Genomic DNA, 7,666 nt, shown 5'->3' with positions numbered 1-7,666 from the left:
GTTTGGTTTCAAGCTCAAAATAGTAGCTTTCTGTTGACCATGAATATTTAAACTACATTCAAGTTAAATAATCCGTTGTGTCTATTTGGTAGTTTATATATATAAACTACCAAAACAAATGTGTATAACAACAATAGATGTCGTGGCTGTGATTCTAATAATATACACAAACTACCAAAACAATTAGATGATATCAAACAAAAACAGATGTAGCTGGAAAATCTAACAGTATAAAAAAACTACCAAACCAAACAGATAACATAACGATACATAATGTGGTTGAGTAAGAAAGAACATTATGGTAATATAATAATCAGTTGGCAAACAACGATTTATAAGCATAATATAGTGATTTATTTTGGGGGGAACATACTATATGTTTCGACAGAACAAGAAGACAGACCAATGTTCTGTCACAACATGTAATATGTTCTTCCAAAAATAAATCATTTTATTATACTTATAAATCATTGTTTACCAATTTATTATGTATAATGTGACTAGTAATTGTAACAGTATGTAAGCATTGCCAAAACAAATATATAAACTTATACAACAATAAATGAAATGGTATCTGATCCTAACAGTATAGTCATTAACAATAATAAACAATATAACACAACAATAAACTGTGTGACTTATCACAGTACACAGACAGAACTAAACTAATAGATAATACAACACAGCTAAAAATGATGTGACGTGTGATTCTAGCAATACTCAGGATATACGAAAACAAAGACAGAATATAAAATAACAATAGCTGATGTGATTGTAGCAGTATTTTATAAAACTTTTATCAAACATTTAACACTCAGTTCCTTATGTTTGTTTTGTTTTTCTTATAAGAAAATTTCTGTTAGTATTATTTTATACTTCTGTGCAGAGACGAAGATTTATAGAGGGCAGCTGCTTATTTCTAGAGTATCAAAAGTAACTATCATCCAGGAAAATGTGAGAGAATATATATTAAATTACGACCTATAACGTAAAAAATATTATATGAAACTTACCTTATGATTATGTTATAACCATTTCTTATATATAAGATTAAACATTTGCACTAAGAAAAAAAAACATATTATTGCCTGTAATGAATTTGTGTGTGTGTGTGTGTTAATTTATATTTCAGCTAAAACTAGAATATTTAACTCCCAAACTTGGCTTTAATTCCAATTAATAAATGCATCCAACCTTTGTTTCACTGAAAGTTGTACACTGTAGTTTAACAAGGGTGATAATTACCCAGATATAAACTCCTAATTTACTCTTCCTTTCGTTATATTGGTCAGTCATAATAATCTACAGAATTACTCCATTTACTACCAACATACCTCGAGGAATGGCTCAAAGAGACATTTTATTCGTTATTTTACCAGAAGAGAACGCAGCTCAACTTACAGAAAACATTTCAAGACGTGATGTTCCAGTTTAATTTAGTGTAGTGATACTTGGATAAACTTTAGTTTTCTCCAACCGGAACGACAGTAGATTGCGGATGGAACAACAGGAAGTTTGTGATACGTCTATGGCATGCTAAGCTTTAGTTGGTTGACACTGGGCCAAATTGGCCTAGCCTCACTCCATTTGGTCCCCTTCAACCAACTGTAGCTGGCATTCTCGACAGCATAACGTCACGTAGTCTTACCCAATCACTTGTAAGGACCGTTGTAATTTGATCATCTTCAAACAAAAATATGTTCTTTTTTTACTTCGTCCAGATATTTCTTCATAAGTCAACTTGTGATTTACGACCTTTCAAGGATGCCTGATTTTTTTAGAACTATATCTTACACAGAGACATTAACTTGTATTCTAAAGAAAAAGAGCAGAAATGTGAAGAGTATGGCTAGTTAGAACTAAGGGTTATTAAAGTTCTACAATTGTTATGGGAGCAAAGGCATTTTATTACAACCTTATTTGTCGCTTTGATTATTCGGTTAGCTCATTATTTCACTTCAGCGTACAGATTCTTAATTACAAAATGTTATTGCACTATTTGTTATAGTAGTTTGGTTTCAAGCTCAAAATATAGCTTTCTGTTGACCATGAATATTTAAACTACATTCAGGTTAAATAATCTGTTGTGTCTATTTCCGACAGTAATAACACAGCGAGTAACTTTTTTATTACGTACTGTAAATAAAGACAATCGTTCTGAGAGCTATTTTAGTCTAACTAAAAGAAAGAAAATGTATGTGTAACATAATCAAACTCCATGTCGAAGTATGCTACTTCCTTTATTAATAAACGCCAGATTATTTCGTGAAGTCAACAGAATGATATGAAAAGAAGAGGTGGCTGGGTATCGGGAGCCAAGAATATTGCTACATTTTTTACCTGTATGCCATTTTAACTCCGCCATGTGCGCCGGAGAAGATTCGGCATATCGGGCAGCAGTCGAAACAACATTTTATTATAGTAATTGTAGGGCTTTTAAAATTTTAACTTGCACCCAAAAAATGTTTTAGGTAGATAGATAGACTTATAGTAGTGTAGTAGCATGTATATGAATCAGTATAACAATACATAATAAATTACATCTGTCATTTGCAAGTGTACATGCTTGTATCTGCGTGAGTATAAGTGCCAGTGAGCACCTATTTTGTGAATCATAAAGAAGTGCTTACAAATAATTAATTCTTTCAATAAATTATAGTAACATTAACACAAAGTTCAATCTCAGAGCATCTATTTTTCAAACGTTTCCTGGGATGCATGTCCCCAGATCTCCCTAGCGCTTTGCACACTATTTTAAGTTGCCTGACCAATCCCAAATTTCTTCCTCCAACCATGTCCGCTACTTTCAACCAAATATTTTGTGAGATATTAGAACGGAGAATGGAAGATATTATCCATACATAAGTTGTTGATCTTAATTGTACCAAATACTACAAGATCATTATTGTAATAATACCACAGTTCAAGTATCCATTATAGTAAAAATACGTAAGTGTCATAATACAGGTTCATGTATTTAATATTGTAACAATATGTTATACACGAATCACCACTTTAAATATCCAATAGTAGCGAAAGTATTTATCATGAAAATAAAAATATCAACCCAATTTCAAATTTAAATAGTTTCTAAATTAAGGTGTTTTCTGTTATATCACCAACGTTTTTAATGAAAAACAAACCTCTTTAACCAACAGAAATTCTAAATTAGAAAGCAACAAATATTTTTTCAATTTTGTAGTTTATATATTTCATTTTATACTTTCGGCACATAGACTAACATGAATATTAGATTATGCTTCTATTGCTAAGCAACATGACATAAAAGCCATTGTTGGAAAGTATTGTTACTACTTCTTTCAATGTAGCCCCCCAGTGGCACAGCGGTATGTCTGCGGACTTACAACGCTAGAAACCTGGTTTCGATATCCGTGGTGGGCAGAGCGGAGATAGCCCATTGTGTAGCTTTGTGCTTAATTCCAAACAAATAAAATCTTTCAATGTGGTCTTTCGCTAGCCTGCTCATTAAAAAGATGCGCACGCACATTCGTGTCTTGCTGTCTGTCTGTAATTTCTATTTGTAATATAAAGTACCACTTCTTTTCTATGTGGTTTTTTGCTAGCTTGCCTCATTAAAAAAATGCGCGTACGCACATGAATAAGTTAAGTAATAATACCCAGGTGTACACCCTCAGGGTCCGTTTAGCATGGGAGCAAAATTTCAGGTTTTTATGCTCTTTCTTCTTGGAGATATGGCGATCACACACACACAGACACGCCATTTTATTATTATAAATTACAACAATACCCCAGTCTGATACCTCTAGCTCAGATATTCATCGTTGTAGTAATGCATCAGTTTGGTATTACCAGTTAAACTAAACATTGTTGTAATAATACACCAGTTGATATTGCTAGTTTAGGTATTTATTATTGCAGCAATACTTTATTCTGGCATCGTTAGTTCACTATCTCATAAATTTTATAATACGTTAGTCTGGAATCACCAGTTTATGTTTTTCATAATTTACAGTGCATGCTGGAGGTATTTAGACATTTTTTACAATAAAATTAGATAAAACTGCCTTTACCCTACAGATAATTAAAACACTTCTTTAAAAAATAATTCAATCTACGTTTCGCCATTGCGGCTTTTCCACGGTTTGTACAAAAATTTTTCAGAAGATGTAAGAAAGCATGACTAATAATTTTTAAAAAAGAAATACAGACATTAATTGTCCCTCACCCCTTTAATTTTCTTGTAAAAACGTGGATGATAAGCACGCCCGATATATCAATGTAGATGTGTCATAGCGTATCAGGTTGGAGACTATTTATAGACTTGGTAAGTCTGTCAACTCTCGCTTTATTTGCCTAAGGAAGTTTTCGGGAAACCCTTTACAGGAAACGTAATCCGAGAATAGAATGAGTCACGTGGAATGAGCGATGTTATACTTATAATAAATATTGCATGTCAAGAATTGATATCAATTTTACATATAACAAGGAAATTAGAAGACATGTCTTCTAGTATATGCTTTAATTTAATCTTAAGCGTTACAAATTGACTTTGCAGAAAATATTTCAGGATGTATTTCAAATTACAGAAATAACTTAGCTGCAGATCTTCCAGTGATTCACAAATTAGTCTTATGGTTCGCAGAATTATAACAATAATTTTGCAGCAAGTTATTCGGTGGATTTCAAATGCATTTTATGGACAGTTGCAATGTTGTTTTGGAAATAAAAATAAATTGAATAAGTGAACAAATTTTCTTGATCTTATAATGATACTTTGCAGCAAACTGTTACGTTGGATCACGAATTGATTTAGCGTCAGTTGCAATACTTTACTAGTAAATCTGATGTGTTTAAAATTAGTCTCAGGGTCAATTTTAATAACAACTTAGCTAAAGTGTATCCAGGATCGTAGATTGATTTTAGGGTCAGTTACAACAATATTTTAGTATTAAGTGTTCCTGTGAATTGTATATTGATCTTAGAGTGAGCTTACAACAATATTTTAACTGTAAATATTCCTGTGTATCGTATGTTGATTGCAGGGTTAGTTACAACAATATTTTAGTATTAAGTGTTCCTGTGAATTGTATATTGATCTTAGAGTGAGCTTACAACAATATTTTAACTGTAAATATTCCTGTGTATCGTATGTTGATTGCAGGGTTAGTTACAATAATATTTTAATAACAAATATTAAGATGCATCGTAGATTGATTGTAGGATCAACTACAACAATATTTTAATAACAAATGTTAAGTGGATCATAAATTGATTGTAGGGTCAACTACAACAATATTTTAATAACAAATGTTAAGTGGATCATAAATTGATTGTAGGGTCAACTACAACAATATTTTAATAACAAATGTTAATATGCATCGCAGATTGATTGTAGGGTCAACTACAACAATATTTTAATAACAAATGTTAATATGCATCGCAGATTGATTGTAGGGTCAACTACAACAATATTTTAATAACAAATGTTAGTATGCATCGCAGATTGATTGTAGGAGCAACTACAACAATATTTTAATAGCAAATGTTAATATGCATCGCAGATTGATTGTAGGAGCAACTACAACAATATTTTAATAGCAAATGTTAAGTGGATCATAAATTGATTTTAGAGATAGTTACAGCAATATTTCAATAGTAAATGCTCCCGATGATCGTAGATTAAGCTTAGAGTAAATTACAACAATATTTTAGTAGTAAATGTTCCGGTGGATATCAAATTAGTATTAGAATCAATTACATTTTGTTGCAAATTTTCCAGTAACACAAGTTAATTTTAAGACCACTTAAAGCAAGGACATAGCAGAAACCTGTCATTGCAATCTGTTAGGCTTACAGTGTTGAAAGATTTTAGCGGCCATTTATACAATATAATATGATATGCTTGAAATATATGTTAGTAAGTGTACAAAAGTAAAAAAAAACACGCAAATTTCATCTGTTTAAAACGTCTGTTAGTCTCTCCAGAATTTACATCACACTACAAGATATCATAAAATGATGATAGAAATAATTTAAACCAATTATTAAAGAACGTTCATGCTAGAAGGAAACAAAAGTTCAAGTCAACAATTAAAATTTGTTGGTTTTAATCCATTATGGGGCTACAGATTTGTATTGAAATTCTTAAGTAACTCTGACGCGATAACGTTCTAAAGATGTTGCGCTGACAACAGTAACAATATTCGTTTTACCTTTGCATTTCAGCCAAGCTAAGCAAATATTCGCAAAGCAGAGATATTTAAATCAGATCATGATTTGTCATATGACCAAATTAATGAAGACACTTACAGTTTCTTTAGAAGGTTGAATAGTTTAATGTCCTTCTTGAGCATACGTTCTTTGAGGAAATTACTTATTTAAGTAAGTTCTTTAACTCAACCACGCTTCATCGTGTACTCAGCTCCTGAAAGTTGTAACCTGTACGATCTGACGACGAGCGCTGGCTCGAAACGTCATCCCTTTAAAATAATAATAAAAAAACTTTACGATTTTAAACTTATTCTTTAATTTCAATATTTTTGTCACCTATATTTATATTTATATATATTTAACCTATGCGGTTAACTATATATTTCTTCTTCACAGGATCTAGCGTAATGCAAAATCGTACACTCAAATCAAGGACACTATAACGTTCGTGTGAGAATATAGAGTATGTTGTAACAAAAGTCTATTTCATTAAACTTTTAACCCAGATTATTTTCATATTAATATTAAATGCTAATATTTTTTTACAAATAATCATTTTCTAAGCAAAATCCCCCAATACGTAATTTTTAGTTTTAAAGATGCTCGCTCTCAGATCTTTATATTGAGCTTTATCTGTTTTTAAGATGATTACTGCTATTTCCCATCTTTCATACAGTTTATTACAAGGTTTTCTTGAAGGCAGATATTTTTTTAAGATGCTGTTTAAATGATTGTCTTCTTAATTTAAAAGAAAAAGAAAAAACAAAGTTTGGCTTTTTGCCAGGTTTACTCTTATCAATATTACTTAATCTCATGTGCTCCCATAATGTGTGCAACGCCCTCCGGCGGAGTTGTAGTGAATGACTAATAATCCTTTTAAACAAAAATGGGCAAAATACCACTGGCGGTTTCAATGAAAATTACATAAAAATAGCTAATCATATAGGAAATAGTACGTACTTACTTTAAAGTGTTTAAGTAAATTTACTATTTTTGTCAAGTTTGAATGAAAATAACGACTGTTCTTCGCCATTCTTTATGTTTTGTTACTAGATGTTCCTATAAATAGTTATGGATAACTCGAAAATTTTCATAACGTTTTTTGAAGGAAATGATTTATTTTGTTAGGATAAACCATTTTCAGAAATAACTTGTTTCCCATCAAACATTTTACAAATAATGTTGTATACATATGACTTTTCAAAAGGATATGTTATTTACCACGGTTTCTAAATACGGTATTGAACCTGTCTCGAGCGGTAGACGCAAAAAAAGAAGAAAAGACTCTATCAAACATCGATAAAAATGTAAACTATTGATTTTTTATCAAGTTATTTTAGCGACACAATTGTTTTCTGTATGGGATTTTAAAATAAAATAAACTGTATACCGAGCTTGTTTGAAACCACACTTTTGTTCACTTTGCTATTATAAGCATTGCAACTGTCAGCTTGATAATTGATTATCAAGTATA

General features: G+C 31.1%; 1 long non-coding RNA gene across 2 annotated transcripts in view; it reads left to right on the top strand.

Moving 5' to 3' along the window:
- Window positions 1-1,529, top strand: part of LOC111085976 — a 12,681-nt gene extending 11,152 nt beyond the window's left edge. The window contains exon 3 of one of the 2 annotated variants that reach the window (XR_002610746.1): window positions 1,380-1,529. This is a non-coding gene — a long non-coding RNA (uncharacterized LOC111085976). Of the gene's footprint in view, window positions 1-1,292 lie in introns of both variants that reach the window. The other variant, XR_002610745.1, reaches the window with a different exon arrangement.
- Window positions 1,530-7,666: the final 6,137 nt, after the last annotated feature.

Source organism: Limulus polyphemus, unplaced genomic scaffold, assembly GCF_000517525.1.
Source record: "Limulus polyphemus unplaced genomic scaffold, Limulus_polyphemus-2.1.2 Scaffold752, whole genome shotgun sequence".
Classification (NCBI taxonomy): domain Eukaryota; kingdom Metazoa; phylum Arthropoda; class Merostomata; order Xiphosura; family Limulidae; genus Limulus; species Limulus polyphemus.
The sequence above is the reverse complement of the archived record's forward strand: the minus strand, read 5'-3'. Positions and strand labels throughout refer to the sequence as shown.